This window comes from Protopterus annectens, chromosome 7.part0 (assembly GCF_019279795.1).
Source record: "Protopterus annectens isolate FY-2018-M chromosome 7.part0, PAN1.0, whole genome shotgun sequence".
Lineage (NCBI taxonomy): Eukaryota > Metazoa > Chordata > Ceratodontiformes > Protopteridae > Protopterus > Protopterus annectens.
The window spans coordinates 574,986,397-575,012,920 of NC_056739.1; the positions used below are offsets into that span (position 1 = coordinate 574,986,397).

Sequence of the window (26,524 nt, forward strand, 5' to 3'; positions counted from 1 at the left end):
GCAACCACAGTGCACCCTGCTGGAAAAGAACAAAACTCTAAGAAAACAAGTTGAATTGTTTATGATGGTGGTTGTCTCAGATTGGAGACAGAATGTTTGCAGCTGGAAATTCTTTCTATTGTCTGGAAACAGAAATAATTATAGGTTTCTAAGGTAAATGTTTAACAGTTTTACGATCTCCAGTTCTAGGCAAAACTTCAAAGAGAGAAGTATTTTTAACACAGACGTGTTACATTCTAAGTTCCAGTTAGGCTGGGAACTAAAGGCAGAGGTGACAAGAATGACATGATCTGAGATAACCCAGCAGAAATGTTTGATAGTAATTTAAGAATTATCTCACAGAGAAAGTCTGTGCATTTTATATCTTGTTTTGGATCTGAACACATCCATCTTCAGCACTTCTCATCAGTCCTTGCCTTGCTCTGTAAGTAAGTTATTTAGAATATAGTTTTTCTTAGAGATAGATAGGAACTTAGTAAGATTAGTTTAGATGTGTTCTGTATTTATGTGAGACTGTCTTGTAAAGATGTTTTAAAATATTCCTGTGATTCTGAACTCTGCTGATACTGTTTTGAGTTATTGTGTATTATCTTGTGCTTATTATTAAATATATTTAAACCTTTTAATTGTGGCATATGTATTTGGGGACACTGTACATGCCACTCTTGAATAGCTTTAGTTTGCTGACACAGTTGGATAACAGTAACATTGCACAGTAGAATTGGTCACCCTTTGGGAAGGGCCTTATAGTAGCTGATAAACAGCTGGTTGGTGTCAGTGATTGCTACGTTATAGTCTGTGCTGAAGGGGGCATAGCTAGTGAACCTGTGCCAGCCTTCCCCAGGAGTGTTTGTGTGTTTGTATATGAATCAAATCTCAAAGTGTGTGTGTGTGTGTGTGTGTGTGTGTGTGTGTGTGTGTGTGTGTGTGTGTGTGTGTGTGTGTATCAGCTACTTGGGCAGGGACATGAAGCACTCAGACAAAGAGGGTGCAGGAGGTTTTGGCTTGACCACTTGGCTGAGATCTTAACCCTATAGCTGTGCCAGTGAGGAGTCTTATTTGGGATCTGGAGAGAGAGGGAAAAACCAGCCCCAGAATGATGGTGAGCTCTGTGTTCACTTAAGGGAAACTGTACTTTTCTGTGTGTGTACTTGTCATCCTCCCAATGTGCATATCTCTCACTGGTGTTAGTGGTGAGGACTGAAGCTCCTTGATTACTGGGCCAGTGCAGGGGCACCAAATATTAATTGTTTGGCAGTGGTGGAATAGCCATATAACATATTAATTGGCTTGTAGTGGTGTGGATATTGAATTACTGTAGCTCTTGTACAGGGATCATTGAAGTTGTTTGTCCTCTAAATCAGCCACACAGTGAACATTCAGAGTTCATATCATAATTGTTTTATTATTTTTTTTTTGTTAGCTTAGTCAAGGAGTGCAGGCAAGCATGTCAGCAGAGGAGTATGGCAAGCTGACAAGGAGTCTGTTGGCTGAGATGTGCCAGAATAAAGGACTGGTGCATGCCAACCTGACTAAAGCAGACATGATTGCAGCTGTAGTCACAGCTGCATCAGAGAATATCAGCCAGGAGGATGATCAGACTGGCTGTGGGTATGTACAACTCTCAGAAAATGGACAGTTCAGCCTTTCCACAGAGGACTTAAAAATTCATCTGGAGTTAAAAAGAGTTGAGCTAGAGGCCAATCATTTGGGAACAGAGGCAGGAGAGAGACTGAGGTGTCTAGAGACTAAGGAAAATGAGAAACTGCTATGCCTGGAAGCTGAGGAGAAGGAGAGGCAGAAGCAACATAAAAAGGAGATGCTGACTCTTCACCAGAGTCATTGAGGTAATGGGGAAGGGAGTAACTGAACCCCAGAAGCAACAAAGGTCAGTAAATGTCTTCCACAATTCACAGAGGGGGATAATTGCCAACATACTGGCTGAAAGGTTCAGTGCAAACTTCTCCCCCCCCTAAAGAAGAGATATCTATACCAAATGATTGCAGCCCCCCAAACATCTCTCCAAGGCAAAGAACACAGCATCCATGGGACCTGATGGTGTCCCCGGCTGTGTGCTCCATGAACTCAACGAGGAATTAAACCCACAGTTAGGCCAGCTGTTTAATCTTAGTCTCACCTCCGGATAATTACCATCCCATTAGCTTGACAAGCCTTATCTGCAAAGCCATGGAGAGGATCATAATGGAGCTCATAAATAAAGACATAGGGAACTTGCAGACTTTGGATCCATTGTCAAAGGCAGATCATGCCTTCTGAACTTGGTTGACCAGTCACCAAGGGGATACAGCCTACCTAGACCTGGTATCATTGAAAAACTCATCAACTTAAATGTAAACCCATACATTACAAGATGGGTTGCAAACTGGCTGAGTGACAGAACCCACAGGGTCAGAGTTGCTGGCGCCATGTCAGACTCAAAGCCTGTCACAAGTGGTGTCCCACAATCTACTTTTCTGAAGTACAAGCAAACACAGGAGGGTTATGGCTGACAAAGTTTGCAGATGACAACACATCCGACACAGATATCCTTCAGAAGGGTCTCACAGAAACGGATAACTGGTGCCAGAGCCATGGCCTAAAGTTAAATGCCAAGAAATGCATAGTCATACAAAATAAGGTTACCCCTAGCTACCATATAGGTGGCAATCCCTGAACACAGAAGAAGTTATTAGGGACCTGGGAACCCAGGTTGACAGTAGTTTCATTCGACACTCATATTGCTAAAGTAGTTAGGAAGACCTTCTCGTTGCCCACCTTATCATGAAGGGATTCACATCTAGATCAAGGGAAGTCATAGTCTCCCTATACTCATCACTCATCAGACCAATGATGAGTACAATGCCCCATTGAATGTATCTGACCCGACACTTGCAGCAGCTGGAGAGGCCACAAAAGTTCCTCACCAAAGGATAAAGGGTCTCAAAATCTGTCTTATGCTGCCCGACTGAAAGAACTCCAGTTATATTCAGTTGCTTACCGCTTGCTCAGAGGTGACCTATGCCTGACATACAAGGCCATGTCAAACCCAGATTTGATGAACATGCTTCATCTCAAAAATCTAGATCCTTCAGGATAGATTCATCACCCAAAGACTCCTATGCTGTGGAACAAAATGCTGGCCTTGTTCAAGAGGAATCTTGACCAATGGATGGGAGATGGCTTATAAATGCCCTCGGGCAGATAGCCTAGTATGAACCTATGAACCTATGAACCTATATGTTTGAGAGGGTATGTAAAGTATAATGTTGACTGAGGGCTCTGGATACAGTTTTTGACCCCCTTACTCCATGGTAAAGCTGTAACTGTTCTTTCCAAACTGTCTGATAATGGTTGCTTAAATTATAATGTTGTAAAGAATTGTTTGCAGATTTTTTTAAGTTAATACCTGAAGCGTACAGAAAAAAAGGTTCTTGAGCATAGACGCAAGGCAGATGAAAGTGTGTGTGAATATGTTGCTGAACTAAGCACTTATTTTCATAGGTGGGTGAGTGGATGTCAGGTCACCACTTTTGAAGGGCTGGCAGACCTTTTGGTGAGGGAGCAAGTCCTTAGCACTGTGCCTGAGGACATGAGAATCTGGTTAGCTGATAGACAATGCCTTATTGTAGACGAGTTGGGGAAGAAGGGAGACCTATAGCTAGCAAGCAGGGCATCACTGCATAGGAAAGGGACACCCAGTGCTGCTTATGTGTCTAACGGGAACTCATGGTGGGCAGCCCAGACTGCTCAAAAAGAGTCTGCCAGTAGCAGGGGAAGCCACTAGTCCAGGTACATATCCAGGACCTAGGGTTAAATGTTTTAAATGCAACCAGGGGGCCATGTAACAGATAAATGTCCAAGGAGGCAAGGTGGGGGAACAAAAGGTGAGAGAGCCAGTAAGTGGGAAAGACAAAATACCAACAGTATGTTGTCTTGAGACAACAAGGGTACCAAACTGCCACCCTGCAGATGTCCTGATACCATGTGTTCATGCAGTTATATATAGTCAGGCTTGGAGACAAGTATGTGGGTTTGGTAGCCTAGGGAATACCCAGACAGACTGCATACTTGCAGCCAGGACTGGTGAGGTGGTTACTTCAGGGAGGGAGCTACCCTGTAGCAGTGAGACTGAAGGTGAGCCACTGCTGCTTGTGGGTACTGATGTTCCCTTGAGCAGAGTGACTACAAGGGCAGAGGTGAGTAGTAGTATCCAGGCTGACAGTGAGGCACCGCTGTCAGGGGATACCAGATGTCCTGTGGAAGGGGAGCTGAGAAGGGTTACAAAAAGAGAGTTTAGACAGGCTCACCTCTCAGACCCTACATTACAAGGCCTGAGAGAGGTAGCTAGTCAGGCACCCGATTCTCAAGGGAAGGGGTTATCTGAATACTGGGACAAAGGGTTGCTGTATAGAGAGTGGACCCCTGAGGGAGGGCTAGATGGTGAGAGAACATAGCAGTTGGTAGTGCCTACAGCCTACCATCTGGCACTTCTAGCCATAGCCCACGATATTCTCCTTGCAGATCATATGGGCTTAAAATGTACAAAGAGACATATTATGTAGACCTTTTACTGGCCTGGGATTTCCAGAGATGTAACGGTACTGCAGGACCTGTGAGCAGTGCCAAAAGGTAGGCAAGGCAGGAGACAAGGTGAAAGGTCTTTTGATGCCTTTGTCTGTGATTGAGGAGCCATTTCAGAGGGTATCTATGGATATTGTGGGGCCTCTGAGTACCCCAGGTTCCACAGGGAAAAAGTATATCCTAGTGGTAGTAGATTATGCTACAAGATACCCTGAGGCAGTGGCTCTGTCCTCCATTGAGGCAGAAAAGGGGGCAAATGCTTTGTTAGAGATTTTCAGCAGAGTAGGTTTCCCAACAGAAATACCGACTGACACAGGTGCCAGTTTCATGTCAGACCTGCTGACTTTTCTGTGAAAGTACTGTGGGATGATGCACCTAAAGACTACCCCCTACTATCCCCAGACTAATGGTCTTGTTGAGACGTTAACTCTACACTAAAATCCATGCTATGGGCATTTATAGACCAGTTTAAGAGGGACTGGGACAAATATCTGCCCCATCTGTTTGCTTACAGAGAGGTGCCCCAGGAATCTACTGGTTTTTCACCCTTTGAGTTCCTGTATGGGCATAGAGTGACGGGGCTTTTAGATTTAATTCGATATGACTGGGAGGGTGAATGTGAATCCCACAAGGAGTCTGATGTGGCATATGTCCTAAACCTCAGGACAAGGCTCAGGGAACTCATGGGCTTGGACCAGGGGAACCTAGCAGAAGCCCAACAGCAGAAAAAATTCTGGTATGACAGGAATGCTCGAGCTAGAGAGTGTGCTGTAGGGCAGCAAGTAATGGTTCTCATTCCTGTCAGACACAACAAGCTGCAAACAGCTTGAGATGGACCCTACAAAGTGGTAAGGAAGGTCAGTGATGTTGACTACATTGTGGAACTGCTAGGCAGGAGGCAGCAACACAAATTGTACCATGTTAACATGATGACACCTTACCGTGTTAGGGAGGCCCTTATGCTGAGTATTTGCAGTGGATTGCAGCAGGAGTCTGAGGGAGATCTGTTGACTGATCTCCTCAGTGAGGCTCGGACTGACACCTCAGTGGAAGGGGTAGCATTGTCCCAGCAGTTATCCCTTATCCAGGTTTGAGAAAGCTGAGCAGTGTTACAGGGGTTTGTGGACATGTTCACTGGGAAACCAGGGTGCACCCACCTGGTGCAGCACCATGTGGATACAGGACCCCAAGGCCTATTAAGCAGACCAGTTATAGGGTGCCTGAGAGAGTCAAACAGACTGTGAGGGGGGAGACACAGGAAATGTTGGAACTAGGTGTAATTCAGGAGTCCAGCAGTCCCAGGGCCTCCCCAGTGGTGCTGGTACCAAAGAAGTATGGCAACACCAGGTTCTGTGTGGACTACTGGAAATTAAATAGTCACACAGAGTCAGATGCTTACCTCATGCCTAGGACAGATGAAACCCTAGAGCAGTTGGGTAAGTACCTTACCACCGCTGACCTTACCAAGAGTTACTGGCAGGTGCCCTTGACTCCCAGTGCTAGAGAGTGGTCAGCTTTTGTGACTCCTTTTGGTTTGCATGAGTTCACGAAGATGCCCTTTGGGATGAAAAATGCCCCAGCAACTTTCCAGAGGCTAGTAGATCATATCCTAGCAGGAGCAGGACATTTTGCCCTTGATTACCTAGATGATATTGCCATCTATAGCCATTCCTAGCAAGAGCACTTTCAGCATGTCATGGAGGTGATGGGCAGACTACAGAGGGTAGGGTTGACCATTAAGCCCAGCAAATGTCAGGTGGGTATGGCAGAGGTCTCCTACCTGGAACATAGAGTGGGGAGTGGTAAGATCAATCCGGATCCTGCCAAAGTGGAAGCCATCCAGGCATGGCCTGCTCCTGTTATCAAAAAGCAGGTGAGGGCATTCTTAGGTTCAGCAGGGTACTACAGAAAATTCATCCCCAGTTATAGTACCTTAGCTGATCCCCTCACAGACCTGACAAGAAAAAGTAGTCAGATAAGGTAGTGTGGACCCCAGCATGTGAGCAGGCATTCCAGAAGCTTAAAGATGCTTTGGGAGGACCCTCTGTGTTAGCCAATCCAGATTACAGCAAAGAATTTGTTGTGCAGGTGGATGCTTCGAACCATGGGGTGGGGGCTGTACTCAGCAAGATTTCTTCTGAGGGAGAAGAGCACGCAGTGGCTTATCCCAGTCATAGGCTTCAACCTAGGAAGGAATGCTATGCAGCTATAGAAATGAAATGTCTAGCCATGGTGTGAGAACTGCAGAAACTTCAGTCATATCTGTATCGAAGGAAATTCACTGTAGTTACAGATCACAATCACCTAACATGGTTACATCGAGCCAGCCAGCAAAATGCCAAGTTGCTACAATGGAGCCTAGGGTTGCAAGTATATATGTCAGTGCAGCACCGCAGTGGGATTAGCAATGCCAATGCAGATGGGCTCTCAAGACAGGGAATGGGGTAAGGTATACCCAGATAGACAACCCCCTCAAGCAACGTTTCTCAAGGGACACTTAAAAAACTAGCTTGAGTTCTCGGGGGGGGGGGGGGATGTGAAAAATTGAGGGGCTGCCAGCACAGCCAGATAGAATTTTGTAGATAATTCTATTTCATTATAAATATTAATATAATCCACAGGCTTGTTTTACAAATGTAAAGATAACTATATGTTATGATTAAACTATATGTTATACTGAGCTTCAAAAATGTAATCACAGTGCACCCTGCTAGAAGAAAGCTGTTAAGTAAAGAATTTTACAATTGTGTTTGATCTCAATCTCGGAGACAGGATGCCTGGGCTGGGAAATTCTTTCTATTGTCTTAAGACGTAGATAATTACTAGGTTTCACATGTAAAGGTGTCTTTTATTGCTGTGGTTTCCTGGCAGGTGCAGCTTGCAAAGAAATGCAAATTTTGAGTTTCTGTTAGCCTGGGAACTAAAGAAGAAGTGATAAAAATAATGTAATCTGAAATGAATCAGCAGTACTGTGTATTATCAATTTAAGACTTAATAAGAGAGAAAGATTGAGCATTTTTAATCTTATCTTGGATCTAGTAAGAACATCCACTCACCAGCACTTGCTTGTTCTGTATGTTAGTAGTATTTAGAACAGTGATTTCTCTTAGAGTTAGATAGGATTATAACCAGATCAGTCTGTTTTCCATATTTATGTCAGGCAATCCTACAATATTGTTTTAAAGTATGTCCTGTGATTTCTGAACTCTATAATGTCATTGTGTTGAAGTAGTAAATATTGTCTTGGGTTTTTATGATTTATTATTATATATTTTTAAACATTTTAACTGTGGCTGTTTAGTGTAAAGATAATTTAAGCTTTGGAGTACTTGCATGTATTTGGTGATACTGTACAAAGCCACTCCAATAGCCTTGCTGTTCGTAACACTTACTAATTGGAAAATAACATTACACAGTAAAATTGGCCACCCTTTGGGAAGGGCCTTATAGTATCTGATAGTAGTGGTTGGTGGCAGTCGGTACTACCTTATAGTCTGGGCAGAAAGGGGCATAGCTGGAGAACCTGTGCCAGCCTTCCCCAGGAGTGTCTGTGTGCTTGTATATAAATCAAATCTTGAAGTGTGTGTGTGTGTGTGTGTGTGTGTGTGTGTGTGTGTGTGTGTGTGTGTGTGTGTGTCAGCTACTTGGGCAGGGATACAAAGCACTGGTTGGACAGAGAGGGTGCTGAAGGTTTTAGCTTGACCACTAGGCTGAGATCTGGACCGTATAGTTGTGCCAGTGGGGAGTCTTATTGAGGATCTGGAATGAAAGGGAGAAACCAGCCCCAGACTGACTGTGATCTCTATGTGTTCTTAAGGGAAATTTTACTTTACTGTGTGTACTTGTTATCCTCCCAATGTGGGCACCCCTCACTGGTGCTAGTGGTGAGGATTGAGGCTTCTTGATTACTGGGCCAGTGCACAGATGTCACAACTTTATATATTTAGAAGAAATAATGATCACAGTGATATAGTTCAATGTATTGCCCTTGTACATACATATAGCGACCACCAGACAAGCCATATCAATAATCATTCAAGAACAATAAACTAACTGCTCGATGCTTTCACAGACAGAATTGCTGTTAATCCCTACCCCACAAATATAGATACCTTTTGTGAGGAAAGTGAAAGAAGAAATGACCACAGTAACATATTTCAGCTAATTACTGATAGACACATATAGTAACCCCTGACAAGCATTATCAGTAATTATTCAGTCATGATCATGCTTTGATATATACCTTGTTTTCCTACTCCCTAAAACACACAGCCACCTTCTGTTACCCCTCTGATATTTACAAAAGTGAAACAAAGAAAATAGCCACAGTAATGTATTTCATCTTGTTGCAACAGTTCTTGTTGCACAGGAGCATCATAAATATTTAAAAAAGGATAAAAATGCTGTTGCTGGCAGAGTATATAGCTAAAATATTATATCTGGTTGCCTGCCAGGAATTAAGAAAGGTAGCTACAACTGATGTCCACTACAGACTGACCACAGATATCACTTCCACTTCTACAGACTCCCACTGCTGTTTTCTGGATCTAGTAATAAAAGAAGGACAGGGGGAAGCACACCACTGCATTTTTAAACTTGATACTGTCACAAAAAAACTAAGAAATATAGAGGGTGGGTCTTTTTAGTGTGTTAGTGTGAATTAAAACTTGTATTCACAGAATGAATTGCTGATAATTTCTGAATTCTACCAATCTGGTGAACAACAGAGAAGCCTCTTGTAAGATGCATTGTGACCTGCTGGCTGTAGACTGGACAAGCTTGGCCTAGTACATCCCATTTATGACTCATATGAGATTTTAAAAGATTTCTTTAATGCAGAATATCAAATGCCATGACTATCTTTGTACCTTTAAGTATCTTGGAATCCTGTTATAGCTCATTAAGATCTAAATAGACAACATAAAAAGCAACCAGCTAGGTATAACTTAAGAAGTATTAACCTTGCTTACTGTTATAATGCTAGTACCATGGCACAAGGGAATAAAGCACTCTATGGCTTCTGCAATCTGGGTTCCATTAGTGGCTTGGTTGAATGAGGTGCTGGTATGGTGAGATGGTTGGAAGAAGGAGAGAGCAAGTGCTAAGGTACACTAGCATGGCTGGCTTCTCTGGTGGAGATGGGGGAACTGCTGTGAAGGGGCTACTGTGGGTGGGGTGCCCTGCTGATGTCAGTTCCTTCTGGAAGTGAGGCGCTGTTCATTGATGATGCCTACTGCTTCCCCCACCCCTTGGGATGTCACTGGGCATGTACACAGTAGGAAACCTCATTTGCCCTGACTGTGGGTCAGGTACATGTGGGAAAAAGGTTAAGTTGGTTCCAGACCTGGAAAATGAGAAGAGGAATTGGTGCCATCTACTGTTCAGGTGAAGGGAGCCCAAAGAAGTAAAACAATCCTTTATGTTATTTACACCGGACAACTAACAAAGATATCTTACTCTCACAAGCTGAGCATAACCTTCCAATCATGGTATCTGCTTCTAGTAATACATTTAGTGCCAGAGAGATGCTGTGGAATGAAATATTCAAATTCACAGAATTAGCAAGAACAGTCTTACTTAATGCTTGAAAAAGTAGGATGATTAACACTCTGGGCAAAGGCAAACCCACTGTGGTGATCAAAAATATTTGGACTGCATTATCTAAATCAAGGTTAGAAGAATTCTGATTACAAAATACATTTGTGGACTTAGAAAAAGCCAACCTAATGTCCAAAACTTTCGTAGACTTGGAATAAATTTAGTCTTTCATTACAGATTATTTTCCTCTTTAGTTGTGTTGACTTGGTGATTCCTATGATTATGAGCTCAGGAGATGGATAATTGCCCCTTCAAGGATATAATACAGTCACCTGAAGTGGAGAATACAGGATGTGCAGATGGATACCACCTTGAACTCAGGTGACTTAACTGCAGTCATTTGCTCAGAGATCCTAAAATCTGTATGGATTGCTAAGGAAGTGGGCAAAGAATGGAGTACAGAGAGTGGTAGTTGGAGAAAAGGTCTCAGAGGATAATAAGCCAATATGTCGTGTCCCACAGGGTTGGATCTGGGTCCTGACCAATATAATGTGCTCATCTTGAATCTCATGCAGAGCATAGAACACTGGATAAATGATTTTGCAGATGACTCCAGTGTAGTATACCTAAGGACAGACCTAAGGAGACTGGAAGCAGCTTCATTTAAACTCATCCACATATCAAGTGCCACAATTTTGGAATGACAACCAAGGGGTTGATTATGGTTAAGGGACAGTCAGGATAAAAACCCAGAGCACAAAAAGGATTAGGTTTAGTACAGTACAAAACTTAAGTCATTAGGCTCAAAATGGAAGATGGCAACAAAGGAAAACAAAATGCTGGGATGTGTTTATAAGTTGGGGAGATGGGGGGTATAATGTAAATACAAGACGGAGATAATATCTCTTTATCAGGTACAGTTTATGTTATGGCTGGAGTATTTTGTTCAATTCTAGAGACCTTACAAGGAGGTCAGAGTGGTGGTCGGAATGATGGAGATGGTACAGACAAAAGTAATTAGGATTGTGAGGGGAAAGGAGCTCAAACTTTTTTTTACAAAAAAGGAGACACACAGGGATGTGATATGGGAATACAAGTCATTAAGGGATACATATGGTGGGATTACACTGGAAAACAGTTATAGATCAGGAAGGAGAGGCACATGATCAGGAGATCAAAGGATGAGAGTTGAATGCTGACATAAGGAAATACTTTTTTACAGTGAGGATGGTTGATAGAAGGATTATTCAGTGAAATGGGTGGAAGAGGCTAAGACAGCTAGGGTCTTTAAAACAGTATGGACTTCTTGGAGAGATAGGTTGTGTGGGGATAGTTGGCTTAGGGTAGACATAACACTCAGGCAGACCGGAAAGAATCCGTTTCCTTCTGCCATCTTATGTAGGTACTATAATATGTAAGATAATGCATTACCTACTTACTAACTCTTATCTTATATACTCTTAAATATCTAGCTACAAACTTAATTATTATTACTTCAAAAGCATGATCGGTTTTCCAGTAATCACTCTGAGAGTGTGCTACTGGATTACCCCTACCCCCTGAAACTGTTTCTGTGAGCATTGAATACCTTTTTACAGTCTCCAAAGGAAGTTGATTGGATTGGGCATAACCATTTTCCTAACTTGTGTTAGAAATTGATTGCAATGCTGTAATACTCAGGAAATGTAAACACTAAGAGAAGTTCTGTTTGGTGACACCATCCTGTAGCTGACAATGCTGCACCATCACATTATATTAATATATGTAAGTACAACTTGCTGACAGTATTCGGTTCACATTGCTTGCCATTTCTAACAGTTTTGTTATGGTATTTTATTTTATGAATACTAAGAATATAGATGGCAAAGGCATGTATTTGAAAACGTATATTTTCTCTACCTTATGCTCAAGACATAAATGAAGAAGGATTCATATTGAATCAGGCCGCAGTCTGCTTAACAAGCATTAAGTAGCTAAATACATGCAGACTTCTGTGATTTTCTTGTCAGTACAGCTGGTCAACACAAATGGCAGATTTTCAAGATGATTGTTATCTGGGGAGGTGCATACATGGTGGATGGATCAAGTGTACCATGAGGAATTAACGGCTTCTGGAAAGAGAGAGAGAGAAAGAAAAAGAATAGTTGTGTAAAATCTTACCATAATGATAGATGTCCTTCTCTTCGCTGTTGCAGTATTCATTACATGAGGGAGTTTCCTGCCATAGGTGACCCAACATCAGCCAATATATAAGACTTTTACTACTGTAGGCATGTGGTATGTCGCACATAGACTGTGATCAGATGCTGGCCATAAAAGTGACATGCACGCACACCATCCTCAGAACTGACTGCCCCAGGAGGAATGCCAGCCTAAGGAAGTAGGGTAAGAGTCATACAAGAATAAGCAAGACCAGGGGGAAAGAGGGAGGGATAGGAATACCGCAACAGAGAAGAGAAGGACATCTTATCATTATGGTAAGATTTTACACACCTATTCTATATCCTTCTGTTCATCTGTTGCAGTATTCATTACATGAGGGAGAATACCAAAGCTCATGAAGTAAGAGAGGAAGGCGTAGCTGAGGAGCCAGGAAGCTGTGCAGTATGGATGTGGCAAACCCTGTTCTAGATTTTGAGATTCCATCTCATTTGTATGTTTGGTGAAGGTATGGCCCGAGGTCCATGTAGTTGCTTCAAGAAGTGAATTAGTATCCAGTCCCTTGAAAAAGGCCCCAGATGAGGCAACAGCCATGATGAAGTGGGCCCTGACAGAGGAGGGGGCAGTCTTGCCATGGTTAAGTGTAGCAAAAGGTTAATAGTCTTGGAAATCCAGGAGGAAATAGTCTGCTTGGACACAGCCTGCCCCAGAGCCCTGGGGTGGTAAGAAACAAAAAACTGATCTGACTTTCTAACTGCTTTGGTTTTGTCTAAATAAAATCTAAGCTGTCTATGGACATCTAAAGTATGGAGCACCCTGTCAGTATGGTTCTGGGGAGAAAGATATAAGGTAGGGTAGTGGATGGACTGATTTAAAGACAGGTCATTGACTCCCTTAGGCATATATGAGGGGGTTGTGCACAGGGAAACCCTGTTCCTGTGGAAGAACAGAAAGGGTGGGGTATCATAAAGGCCTGTAGCTCAGACACTCATCTGGCTGAAGTCAAGGCTAGCAGCAACACAGTTTTCCAGGAGCAGTACTGTAGGGAAGCTGAGGAAGCTGGCTCGAAGGGTGAGATAGTCCACTTTTCTAAAACAAAGCTAAGGCCCCAGGGAGGCAGAATGGATTTCCTGGGGGGGGGGGGTCTAATGTGTAGGATGCCTTTAGGAAATTGTTTAGCCTCAAATCTGCTAGCTAAGGGGGGTGATAGAGGCAGACAGGCAGATATGGCTGACATATGGGCTTTCACAGAAGAGTAAGATAAGCCAGCATTGAGCAATTCACATAAATAAGATAAGACATGGGGAATTTCCACTGTCAGTGGAGCCTGTTTCTTTTTTCAGATACCGTATTGAAAATCTCTTTCATTTGGCATAGAAGATTTTCTGGTATTTGGTTTCTTGGCCTCCTGCAGGACTGTAAGCACATCCTCAGAAAATAGGTGTCTGGAAGGAATTAGTACACTATCATCCACAGGGTCAATTGGAGAGTTGACAGGTGGGGATGGATGAGGGTCCCTTTGTCCTGTGTGAGAAAGTCCACTCTGTGAGTTAACTTGTGGTGATTGCCCTTGGCTAAATGCAGGAGGAGAGGGGAACCAGTGCTGTCTTGCTAGAAGGAGTTTTTGATTTTTGGTTTATCCTGCTGAATTTTGGACAGGACTTTTGGAATGAGGGGAAGGGGAGGGAATGTACATAAAAACATCCCCTTCCTAGAGAAAGAAAGGGTGCCCACTTTCTAGACCAGAGGATGAGGCTGTCTGGCACAAAACTGTGGAAGTTATCTGTTCATTGGGGAGGCAAAAAGGTCTGTTTGAGGAATACCACACTGATGGACAATGTCGAGAAACACATCCCTTTGAAGCATCCATTCATGGGATAGTGTTTGGGACCTACTTGGGTAATCTGCCACACAATTCTGTGAAGAAGGGATGTAGACTGCTTGAAGGATCACCTGGAGTTTTATTGCCAGCTCTCAAGCCTGAGGAGCTAGCCTGCATACTAGGTAGGATCGGCCCTCCCCCTCATTTGTTCACATGCCAGAGGACTGTCATATTGTCTGTGAACAGCTTTAGAGGTCCGGGTTTGAAGAGGGGATGGAAGGTCTGCATGGCCAATATCAGCAACCTCATCTCCCTTACATTGATGTGTTCCTACAGTTGAAAGGGAGACCAGACCCCTTGTGCTATCAGGTGGCTGAAGGTTGCTCCCCAGCCTACATCTGAGGCATCTGTGAAGATCTCTTGGCAAGGAGTAGAAGGGTGTAAGGTGAGTCCTGGGTTGAGTGACACTTGATGTATCCACCACTGAAGTTCTCTCTTCAGATAGTGGATGGGAGGAATGGAGAATTCTAGGGGGTGCTGGTGTTGCATCCAAGCTGATTTTAGATACCATTGCCATTTTCTCATGTGGAATTTGGCTATAGAGCACAGGATGTCCAAGAACCTGAGGAACTCTCACTGTAATGAGGTGAACCAGCAGAAGATTTCTGAAGTAGAGGGTGAGGTCTTGTACCTGTTTGTGGGGGTAGAGAGACCTTCATAAGATCTGTTTGTATTCTGCACCCCAGGAAAATTTGATCCTGTGAGGGGGTGGGAACTGATTTCTTTAAGGTTATGGTGAACCACAGACTTTGTAGAAGATTGATGGTAAAGGCATTATTTCATTCCAACTCTTCTGTGGAGGTAGCTAGCAGGAGTGGGTCATCCAGATAAGGAACAATGTGTATTCCCTGAAGTCTGCAGTGGGCAATCACAGGTCTAGGCATTTGGTGAAGATACTTGGTACAGTAGAAAGTCCAAAGGGCAAGGCACAAAATTGAAAATGCCATAATGATACAGAGAAGCGTAAAACCTTCCTGTAGTTGGGATGGATGGGGATGTGCAGATATGCATCCTTGATATCCAGGGTAATCATTAAAGCTTCAAGCCGAATAAGGGGGAACAAAGTCTGTAGGGTCAGCATGCAGAAGATGGGTACCCTTAGAAAAGTATTGAGATGAGACAGGTCGGGGATAGATCTCCAAAGACCTTCCTTCCTGGGCACCAGGAACAACCTGGAATAAAATCCTTTTCCTGTTTGGTTTTTGGGAGCATTCTGGATGATCCCCTGGTTCATCAGTTCTAACGGAACCTCTGGGAAAAACAGGTAGATGCTTTCTGGGCCGTTGAGTGATGTCCCTGAAGGAGGGTTGTTGATCCCATACCATAAAGTACCCTTTTGAACAATGAAGAGGTCACAGGAGTCTTGGGATATACTTTCCCAGGCTGGTAGGAACATGGAAAGGTGCTGGGAAAGTGGGATGTGGTTGAGAGGAAGGGAATTGTCAAAGAGAGAACAGTTTGTCAGGAAAGGGCTGCTGTTGTTGTCCCCTGTCACTTTTTTGTTCTGGGCTGTAGGTGACATGAATGCCAAACACAGGATCTGATAATGTCAATTTTCAGTCTGTCCTCAACTGATGGGTTCTGCTGTGAGACATCAGATCTGATTTGGCCACTGAAAAAGCTTGTGGTAACTTTGAATTCTTGAGCCTCTCCCTTCTCCTTAATGCATCAACCCCCATTACCTCAGGTCTCGTTTGCCGCAGTTAGGTGAAAGATGTGATGATTTGTCTCTTGAGCTAGTTGACTAGATAAGTGCTTTATTTTTATTCGTATACTGTTATATACATATTTTTATATTTCCTGTCATCTTTTTCTTCTTTAGTACTAGTGTAGACTTTATACCATTGTTAGTAACCCTATCTCTCTCCCTTTCCCTTCTACACTAGCGTAGTTTCTTGTACTACTTTGTAGGTAGTTTAATTCCCTTTTTCCCCTTTTTTTGCAGTTTCAATTAAAAAAAAATCCTTTTCTATCCTTCTACTAGTATACTTGTTGCTATCTGTTAGATTCTAATTTTCTGTCTTGTTATTTTTGCTACCATGGCAGAAAAAGAGAAAACCCTGGCAGGTTTTAAAAAATGTGGGAAGTGTAGTCAGAAAATTCCCCTTTCTGACTCGCACAATCTTTGTGTGTATTGCCCTGGTCCACTTCATCTGCAAAAAAGTTGTGCTATATGTCATGCGTTCAACTGGAGGGCATTGGTTGAACGCAAAAACAAACTTATACTGAAGGGGCTATTGCCCTCCTCTTTTGGTGAAGCTATTTTTGGAGACATACCTAAAAATGTACCTCATACTTCTCTGAGCTCTTCAGCAGCTTCCTCTAAGACCTCGGAGAAATCTTTGAAAAGACCTTCTTCGAATCTTACTGTGTTACTGGATCCATTAAAGAAGAAGAAAACAAAACTCTTGGATCCAACTTCATCTTCAGATCAGAAAAAGACTAAAGAATTACCACTGGATCTGACTGTTTCTTTGGATCCGAAGTCTCTAGAAAATAAGGATTTCTTGAATCCGAAAGTTTTGGATCAGACAAACATTTTGGATATGATTCCTTTGCTTAGAACAAGGTACTCCCATTGGTGGATCCAGTCCCATCAAGATTACCTTCTCCGTATTTGGACAGACCAGAATCACCTCCTAGGCATTCCTCTCACTCTTCTAGAAGCCTTACTGTAGGGGATGTGGAGAGGGTAGTGAGGCAGATCATCTTGGCGCAGATTCAGACAGCTTTTCCCTTGGCTCCTAACCCATCGGGTTAGGAAGCCCGTACTTCCACAAAGCCACCTCTAACTTTTCCTCCTCTGACTCCTTCAATGGTCTCAGAGTCCTTGGTTCTGAGTTGTCCAAGCCTGTCTACTTCGGATCCGAGGATCACTGTACACTCAAATCTGAGGTTTGCTCTGAGCTCTTCAGTACGGTCAGATCCGGAGAAGTTTTGGAGCTGATTCTGTCATGTCGGATCCAAAGTGTTTCAATTGACTCCAAGAGCTGCAAAGCCATCTCTGCACCTCGGAGCCTTGGCAATGACTGGTAAGTTTAGCTCTGACTTCTGCCTCGGGGGAGGCATTCCTCACAGCAGGGAAGGACCAGGAATTAGAAAGCCCTTTTTTTGGATTTGGGTTCCTATCCCTCTCCAGGAAGGTCTGCCTTTAGGACTCTGGAGAGAGCCCTGTCAGCAGCCATGAATCAGACGGTGCCTATCCCCTCGGGTCCTGCACCTACATCTATCCCACCTCTATGCCAAGAGTCTCAACTAACCTCTCCTCAGCCAGTTCCAAAACCCCAGGACTCCCATCTGTGTATTCTGACCTCTTCTGATACCTCCCCAGAATATCCCACTGAGGAGGTCCCTAAGAAGAGGACATGCAAGAGGAAGTATTCAGATTCCCCTGACTCTTTCATCGAGGATACAGATTTTGATAGGGGAAAGGTTTCCCACAGTCACCTCCTGATGATGTCTCATTCAGAGACATCCTCAAAATCCTGAAAGAGAGAGATGGTTGGAAGCCCAGCAAACCTTTATCAGAGGGAATCTGTACTTCTGAAGGCAATTGGTACTGGCTCATATACTTTCTGGGTGTACCTGCCAATGAGCTCACTGACTTGGTCTCTCGGTGGGCATGGAAAGAACCTGACACCATTGAGCCCATTCCTAAGAAGCCTGACAAAATTATGACCCCACTGGAGGATAGACAGTTCTGACTTAAAGGACCGCTGTTGATGCCATGGTCATGGCGGCTATCACTAAAAAGGAATTTGCAGAGGAAAGTTCCTCTGTTCATACCCCCAAAAAGGAGTCATGGGCGATGGACAGATTCAAGATGCATGTCTATGCTTCAGTGACCTTTGCCTTTAGGTCTTTGAACTATTTAACACATTTCACCAGACTACAGAAGGTTCTGATTAAGGAACTTTCAGACACCCTTGCAAGAATTGTTTCTAAAGAGGTGAAGGCTTCTGTCACTTCTCAGTTGGCAACCCTACAGTTGATATCCAGCTCTTCCATGAGGCTCATTTCTAATCTAGCAGAAGGAACCTCAAGGGCAGCAGGTTCAGGTGTATCCATTAGGAGACATGCCTGGATGCCCTTGTGTGATTTTGCAGAGCCTTTTAAGTCTATGTTTGTCAGTGTTCCTTTTGATGGCATGTCTCTTTTTGGCCTTAAAGTAAAAGACACTTTGTCCAGGTATGAGAAGGATGGAAAGACCCTTTCTGCCATGGGCATACATTTTTCCACCCCTCAAAGATCCTTTTAGAGGAATCACTGAGATGGTGGAAATATGTGGTTCAAGAAATCACAAGGATCATTCCAGGATACACATGGACAGTATTCCCCCAGAGGCAGAGGGGGAAATTGAAATGGTAGATGTTGCCCTCATGACAGAGAAGGCTTGCAACATCAAGGGTCTAGAGAATCTTTCTTTGGCAAACCCTTCCAGCGCTCCTGAAAGGAGGCCTGATTGTCCCACTCTGGGGGCAGTCGGGGGTTGTTTTTCCCTGCACCAGAGAAACTTGGGTGCAGAGGATCATTTCCAGAGGTTATATAATACTATTTTCCCTTCCTCCTCTTAATTCCAGAAAACTCACTGATGTTCCACCCAGTCTGAGGGAACAAGCAGCAATTCAGATACAAAAGCTGCTAAACAAAAGAGTCATCCAAGAGGTCCCCCCAAACCAGAAAGGATCTGGAACTTATTCAAGATTCTTTTTAGTGCCAAAGAAAACAGAGGACTGGAGACCAATGCTGGATCACAGCAACCTAAACAAATCTGTTCAAAAGGCCAACTTCCTGATGGTCACTGTTCCGGCCATTCTTCTGTTTTTTGCAATGGACACCTGGATGTGCTCAACAGGTTTCCAGGATGCATACTGTCTTTGAACAGACAATCCAGGAAGTTCTTACACTTACATCTGGGAGTCAGTCATTAGCAGTTCAGAGTGCTGCCTTTTGGTCTCACAACAGCCCACAGGGTGTTCACTAAATGCATGACAGTAGTAGCAGCTCACTAGAGACTGCAGGGATTCCGGGTGTTTCCATACTTAGACACCTGGCTCATTTCCGCCTCGACCAGGCATCAGCTTATTATGCCAACAGTAAACGTCATTCAGACTTGTGCATTGCTATGAATAACCACAAATTATGAAAAATCTCATCTAGAACCAAGTCAAAGTCTAAAATTCATAGGGGTTTACTATCATAATGTCAAATGACACAAATTTTAATATCTCCGATAAAATACAGAACATCAACATTCCCTTCCACTGTGGACCTAGATACAAACTCTACCATGGGTGGACAAGGGAGTGAGATTTTGCATTCCAGAATATCGGTGTTAGGCATTTCAATGTTCGGTGTTTGAACATTCCAAAATGTGGATTTGACTAAGTGCCATTCCACATTATGATAGTAAACCATTCATAGGAGCACTACTCAACACAAAATCAATGATGGCCTCCCATCCCTTTTTCATAGTTCACACTTTAAGATCACAAGTAAAAAAAGATAATTTGCAATACCAGAATCTTGGCCCACCTGGTTCTTCAAGCATTGGGATCCATGGCGGCAGCTATAACCTTAGTTTCTTTGGCCAGATTTCATATGAAGACTCTTCAGTGGATGTTGGCATCTCAGTGGTCAGTCCTTCATCTCCCTTTATCTACTCAAATATGAATCACCAACATGTGCATGAAGTATCTGATGTGGTGGATCCAGTCAGAACAAGTTTTACAGGGCCGTTTATTTGTCCTCTGTCAGCAGAAGGCCATAGTGACCACAGATGCTTTACAGCTGGGGTGGGGGTTACCTGGGAAAGAAAGTCAAAGTCATATGGTCCCCGAAAGACACCAATTTGCATATCAACATCCTACAGTTGAGAGCAGTGCTTTTAGCACTGCAAGCCTTTCAGGATGCTCTCCCATCAGGAGCGACTACTATACAAATGGAGAGCATGCCAGTTGTTTGGTACATCAAAAAACAACAAGGGACCAGATCATACCCCGTATGTCAGGAAGCACTAAGGGTGTGGCAGTGGGCAATATCTTCCAACCACTTTCTGTTAGCAATGCACATTGCAGACAAATTGAGCAGGTGCATTCTGTTACCAAATGAACGGTCACTCAAGTGAATCAGGTACTTTGCACTAATCACTCCACATGGGGAGTCACTGAGGGATGCTTTTCTCCATGATTGGCCCACTAATTTCTTTCAGAGAGCTGCCAGGTTCAAGAGCAAAGTCATTCTCATTGCACCCTTCTGACCGCAACAGATTTGGTTTCCTTTCCTGTGACCTCATTTAATTCATCAGCCCTAGATTCTGGACCCAGCTCCAGATCTTCTGTCTCACCCAACAGGCCTGATACATTCAGACCTTCCAAATCTTAAGATGACAGCTTGGTTTCTCCAATTCCAGTAATAACAAGACAACCAATGCTGTCATCCTAGCCTCCAAATTTTGTTATCTTCCCTTAAACCATCCACAAGGAAACTTTATACTAGTAAATGGAAAAGATTTGTACATTGGTCACTTCAAAACCACGTGGACCCTTTCTCTGCCCCCTATTCATGATGGTCTGGAGTTCTTGATGCTGCTATTTAACCAAGGTGGCCAGCTCTTTAGCAGTTAAAGTCCAGTTGGCAGCAATTTTTAATTTTTATATTGGATTGGATGGCTTTTCACTGGCTTGTCATAAGTTATGTAAAACCTTCTTAAGGGACACAGTTCTACTCAGATGTACTTTTAAAGATCCCACACCTTCATGGGATCTAAATCTGGTACTGCAGTCCTTGGTCCTTCCACCCTCTGAATCTGCACATGATTGCGATCTAAAATTTCTGTCTTGGAAAACTTTGTTTTTGGTTGCCATTTCTTCTGCCAGATGAATTTCAGAAATCCAGGTCTTGTCAGTGAAACCTCCACATCTGATATTTCATAAGGACAGAGTTTTCTTATGAACTAATGCTTCCTTTTTGCCCAAAGTTGTGTCACACACTAACATTAACCAATCCATTGACCTACCAGTTTTTTTCCCAAATTATTCGAACAAGAGAAAATACTTATTAAATTCACTTGATGTTAATAGGCAATTACATTTCTATTTACATAAAACAAAAGATATCAGAACTACATATCAATTATTTGTATCCTTTGCTGATCTGAAATTGGGTAAACTGGTGTCTAAAGTCACTAGCCAAATGGCTTACAGACAGCATATCTTCATATACAACAAATTGGGAAACATATGTGCTCATTCAACCAGGTCTGTAGCAACTTCCTCAGTTTTTCACTCAAGGGCTTCCATGGGTGACTTTTGTGCAGCAGCAAATTGGGCTTCCCCCCAAATGTCTACCACTCATTACAAGTTGGATTTGGTATCCAGAGGTAGGGCATCTTTTGGCTCAATAGTGCTTGGAAATATCCTTCTTTAAGTCCACCCTGGGATTTCGGTAGCTGGGGACTCTGTCCCATCAGCTGAGGACAGAATGAAAATTGACAACATCAGATAAATAAATTATGTACTCACCATAATGTTCCATCTGTGTTGTCCATTTCCATTCTTCCTCAACTCCCCACCCACCGACCCCCAACCTTATGGTTTATAGAAGAGTGGGCAGATATTTATGGGCTAGGCTTGTAAAGGTTCCAGGGCCATTAGCCTAGTACACACCTATGAACTTATATAACAAAATGTATGTCTCTTCCAGATTTTACAGAGCTCCAGATTTGGCTTTGCCAATTTCTTTAATTTCTTTCTGATATATTTTCAGTTACTTCTTATTGTATAAGAGTTATGTCTTTCTTTACTAGCTTGCAAACAAGATCTGATGTAATGGAGGCTGGTACATTATGGTAAGGGAGAGGCTCGTGAGTTCAAAGTTGCCAAGAGCTTTTGCAGTGGCCGAGTCAGATCTGATGTCTCGGATCCAAACCCATCACTTGAGGGACAACACAGATGGAACATTATAGTGAGTACATAACTTCTTTTTTACAGGGTAGTTTCTTTGGGACTTTGGTATTGGAGAAACAAAAATGTATTTAAATTCTTGCAATTCTTTACCCTTTTCCTGCAATGATTGTTTCCTCCCATGCTACAAAGACGTGTCTGGAGCATTTTCCCCCGGGCTCCGCTGAAAACTGGCTTTGTTCCAAGTCAGACTTTCCCAGTAAACAAATAAATAAATACAGTTAGCAGCTGCAGGGCCAAATAAAGCAGATTTGTCCAAAGGAGCATTCATAAGTTTGGCTTTTATGTCCTCAGGTAAGGGCTGGAGCCTTAGCCAAGAGAATCTTCTTAATACTGATCCAGATGCAGTTGCTCAGGCAGAGGGTCCTGCAGCACCATCGCTGCATTTTATGGAGTGTTGTGCTACTTAGGAGGATGCACCAAGCAAGAAAGTAGCCAAGGTTTTATTTTATGAATCAGATAAGTCTTCAATTACCTGTGAAAGTTGGGACATAAGCTCTAAGGTAATTTGGTCATGCGAGTTTGGTCATTTATGGCCCTAAATGCTAGAGTGGCAGAAGTGTACACCTTTTTGCCTAGTCTATTCAGGGTACTGCTATCCTTATCTGATGGCAGGAGGGTAGTGGAGGGCAGCAATCATGATGGCTTGTCAGAAGCCACAGAGATAACTGAAGGGTCCATAGAAGTTCATCTGAAGAGGAACTTGCAGTCATCTGGGACCTTATAGAAGCAGTCTGGCTGCTTGGGGGTGGGTGGCTGGGAGTCTGGTGCCTGTGAAGCTTAGGCAAAACCATTGAGAAAGGCAGGCAAGACAGGAGGAATAGCTGATGGGCTAGGTGATTCCATCTGCAGTAGCTCATAGTATCTTTTTTGTACTTCAGATACTTGGGTGCTGTCCCATTTAAAATGGTCTCTCATTTTAGCTAGAGTCCCTCCAAAGGAAAGGTCTTCCATGGGTGAATCTATTCCATTAGATTCCTCTTCTGGGGAGGTGTAATCCATGGGGGAAGGGATCTGTGTATAGTAGTCCAGAGATTCCTCCCCTGAGGATGCCTCTTCCTCTGAAGTATCCTCTGCCCTGGTCCCTTTAAGTGGAGAGGCCATACTGGGAGAGGGAGCTGAAAAGCCTGTGGGAGGCCTAAGGGACATCAGGGCATTGAAAAGACCCTGAGTAAATTGTTGCTAGTTGCTACCAGTTTTTTTTGGCTGAGATAAATGTTTGGTTTTCTGTCTCTTTTTTCCACGCAAGTCTGCCCTATGTAAGGTAGGAGACCCCAACATAGGCCTACATTGTATCAGATCAGAATCTACCTCTTCCCTTACAAGGATCTGAGGAATCCCCTTAAGGCCTTCTGTTATCATGAGCTATGGTTCCCCTTGGACAGACGAAACAGATGCCTGCTCAGCCTCTGCAGACGTGCTTATGCCCAGATCCAAGGTGGCCTGGACATCAGGCTGAGCCTGTGGATCTGATCTGTGAACCAGTCATGTCTCTGGGCTCTCCTCTGCCTCAAGAGAGATGCCGGTATCCAGAGGCACAGCAGAACATTCAGGCCTTTGCTTTTTTGGCCTTTTACTTCAAGCTCAACTCACCCTCGGGCCCCGAGGATCCCTCCATAGCACTTTTTTGCTAGCAGCTTTAACCACTGGTTCTCTAGATAGATAGCTAAAGAGGATAATTTACTCCTTAAGGTCTTTGGGACAAATGCCTGACAAATACAGCAGTTTTTGTAGTCATGGTTTGGGCCTAGGCAGAACAGGCACTGGAGGTGGCTATCCTTGTGTGAGATTTGTCTTCCACACTGGCACTTGCCCCATTTGGATGATATGAACCTGAATCAAAGACAGTAGCAAATTAGTCAAAAAATTCCCCAATGGGACACTTATTTGAAAACTGAAGAATCGCAAACGACTCGGAGTCAGACCATACTCTGGAATCTGGCATTCGGATCTGGTGGCAGAGAAGTTCTGAGGATGGTGCATGTGTAAGTCACTTTTATGGCTGACATCTGATTGCAGCCCATGTGCAATGTACCACACACCCTACAGTAGTAAAAGGGGTCTATATCACACCAGCGAACGCTGATATATCGAACTTCAAAATCTGAAAGCTGAAAACAGCGAAGGAATGGATCAGCAATTTTTTTCCCAGGGAAAAAAAATCTGCTGGGCTGTTCTCCAGGCTTTGCTGTTTTCTCCACTGTGGTACGATCGCTGAGTTGGTATATTTAGGTTGGGGGTGTGTGGGGGCAAAGCCCTCCACTTAATTTTGACTGCTGATCCGTTCCTTTGATGTTTTCAGATTTCGGACATTTGAGTTCGACATAACAGCATTTGCTATTTTTAGCATTTGCTGTTATGATATAGACCCTAGTAAAAGTCTTTGGTGTACTGGCCGACGATGTGTCGCCTATGGCAGGGAACTCCCTCATACAATGCATAGTGCAACAGATGAATATGTGGATCTATGTGTCTGCTTTGAATTGTGTATGATGGGTGCAGTGTGTGTACAACTGACAACCTTATTCACATTAGGAGTACTTTTATGTGAGAGCTTTGCCTCTAGTGACATTATGCAAATACAGCTCTCACATACCATATCAGTTTGTTTGATAATTAACTGGTTGTCAGTAAACATAAGGCAATTTCTGCATTGCCTCAGGATGCCCATATCCACCAAGCTAGCAACAGTGACATGGGAAAGTTCATATCCATTGCAACAGATCTTTTTCTATTGATTAGATAGCTGGAGTGAGAATATAAAGCAATGTCAGGAGTATCCGGTTTTCAACTATGTGGACAGTGCTTGTCACTGCAACTTAGTTGTCCTGTGTGCAACTAGATATTGGAGAAATTTCAGTTGTGCTTTTACAGGAAAAATGTCACTCAAGGTGTCTGAGTCTGTACAGAGCACTGCCAATCACTTGAGGGAAACTAATATGTAGACCCTGAAAATTTAAGGATTACTTATTTAGGCAGATATTCTGAAGTTAGAAACAAATCAAGCAGTACTTACTGAAAAGTAATGTGTCATTAGGTTATGCATGAAAGCCATTGCTACTATAAACTTTGCTGTATTATTTTTAAACATTAGGCATTGTACCTAAAAGGCTATTTGATTGCCCTAAAGACATATCTGTTGTTTTTATTTGCTCACCCCATTCTTTTGCTATGATTAGATAAACATGCAAAAAATATATAAACAAATAAATAAATAAAAAGTATTAAAAAAATAACTGCAAGATTTAACTATCTGAATATTTCCTTTCAATGATTTGTAGTGGTTTGTCTTAGTTACAGTGATGTCAACAAAATACAGATGTGCCATGTTATCTGACATTGTATCAGTTCAGATGGAGAATTACAAGGTTCAAATGAGTTTGTTATTGTCAAGTGATATTCCTCCCTGCATTTCATGATCTGAGGATTTTTTTTGCAGTCCTCCACAACCCCAAATAAAATGTCATCATCCTACTATAGCTGTGTCCATGAATCTTTCAATGAAATAGCCCCTAAACATGCCATACTAACTGTAAAGCTAACTGCCTGTAGGACGTGCCTGACATGAAATTGTTCTCTACTGTGAAAGGAGGGAAGGAATGAGGGATTGTTGTACTTCATCCTTCTGTGGTAATTCCATATACAATACTGACAACTGTTATTTGTCATTGTGAATGTGTGGGGAGATATTTTTATGTTACTTATAGTGGTGTACACATGCGTCTACACCCCTGAGCTTTGTATTTCACAAATCTAGAAAAGGAGATTTCTTTCCTTTTTTTTTCTGTTCTGTAGCTGAAATTCTATGTACAATTACATAAAAATAGTCTAGTTGGAGGTGAGATGTTTGTTGATGTGATTCAGTGACTCAAGCTGCCAACTCTCTTGTTATCCACAGCTTCTGGAGAAACTTGAGTGAATGACCTTTCCCCCTGGCATAATCTCGTGGTTCCAAAGATTTCTGAGCAACCAAACATTTCAGATTTGTCCCAGCACCTCTACATCTGACAAAGGAGCAGTTACTATTGGGGTTCTCCAGGAATCTTTTCACAGAGCAATGCTGTTTTCTATAATTGTACAACAAATCTCCCAAACCTTGATTTTTAATGTCTGTGCTGATGATATGCTGCTGCTAAACTGTGACAAAACAGTTTACAGGATAAATTCCAAGTTAATTTTAATGCCTATGGAACTGAATAAACCAAAATAGATGCACAAATAAATACAAAAAAATCTGCTATTGTGATCTTTGTAAAACCCACAAAAATCGCCAGCCTTAAACATCTCACAGGTTAAAAACCCGCATGGGAATGTACTTAAATAGACATTAAATACATGTACCTAGGTCCAGTCTCCAGAAGAATTGCTGTCAATGTAAGTGACTTACTCCAGTGTAAGC

General features: G+C 42.9%; 1 protein-coding gene across 2 annotated transcripts in view; it reads right to left on the reverse strand.

Moving 5' to 3' along the window:
- The window catches only part of LOC122806600 (schwannomin-interacting protein 1-like), a 436,192-nt gene that overhangs the window by 14,066 nt on the left and 395,602 nt on the right, over positions 1 to 26,524 (reverse strand). The window lies entirely within an intron of this gene.